Below are 1,084 nucleotides of genomic sequence, written 5' to 3'. Positions count from 1 at the left end.
TGAGCAGGGGAGGGACAGAGAGAGGAGACACAGAAGCTGAAGCAGGCTTCAGGCTCTGAGCTGTCAGCACAAAGCCCAGCGCTGAGCTTGAACTCGGGACCCTCAAGATCTTGTTCTGAGCTCAAATCAGACACTTAACTGACTGAGCCACCCAGGAGCCCCTATGGGACCTTTTAAGCACCAGGAACTGTTCTGGGTGCTGAAGAAATAAGCACTGGAAAAAAATAAACCTGATTAACAGGCAAATTCTTTTCTGATAGATTTTGTGGAGGTTACTATTTTTTAGAAGATCTCAAAGCATTAACAAAATGTGGGGACTGCTGCAGAGGAGATAGAAGGAAGGAAATTCATAGCACAAGCATTTTGATAAGAAACGTGAAAAGAGATGGGCTTTTGAGATTGAAAGTTTAATCCTACTTTGAGTTGGGTAATGGTACCGGTCAAATTGTGTTCTCCAGAAAAGAGATGTTGGAGTTCTAACCCCTGGTACCTAGAATGTTATATTATTTGGAAATGGGGTCCTTGTGAATATAATCAAGTTGAAGTGAGGTCATTAGCGTGGGTCCTAAATCCAGTACGACTGGTGTGTGCTAATCGAAGGAGGAGAACCTGCAGTGATGACAAGTGCAGAGATTGGTGTGATGCAACCACATACCAGGAATGCCAAGAGTCCTGGCCGCCACCAGAAGCTGGAACAAGGTGAGGAAGTGCCCTACTCAGTGTCTCAGAGGAAGCATCACCCTGGTGACACCTGGAGTTTGGACTTCTAACCTCCAGAAGCGTGACAGAACAATCTCCCTGGTTGTAAGCCACCCTGTTTGTGTTATTTTGTAATGGCGACTCTAAGAAGCAGATAAGTAGTGTAGAAAGGGTAGGACAAAGGAGGATTACAAGATGCAGGTGGAGGGGCACCTGGGTGGCTGAGTTGGTTAAGCGCTGACTTCGGCTCAAGTCATGATCTTACTGTTCATTAGTTTGAGCCCCAAGTCTGGCTCTGCACTGACAGCTCAGGGCCTGCCTCACATTCCATGTCTCCCTCTTTCTCTGCCTCTCCCTCACTCATGCTCTGTCTGTCTGTCTGTCT

Source organism: Suricata suricatta, chromosome 2 (genome assembly GCF_006229205.1).
Source record: "Suricata suricatta isolate VVHF042 chromosome 2, meerkat_22Aug2017_6uvM2_HiC, whole genome shotgun sequence".
In the NCBI taxonomy this organism is placed as follows: domain Eukaryota; kingdom Metazoa; phylum Chordata; class Mammalia; order Carnivora; family Herpestidae; genus Suricata; species Suricata suricatta.
This window is presented reverse-complemented; position numbering follows the sequence as displayed.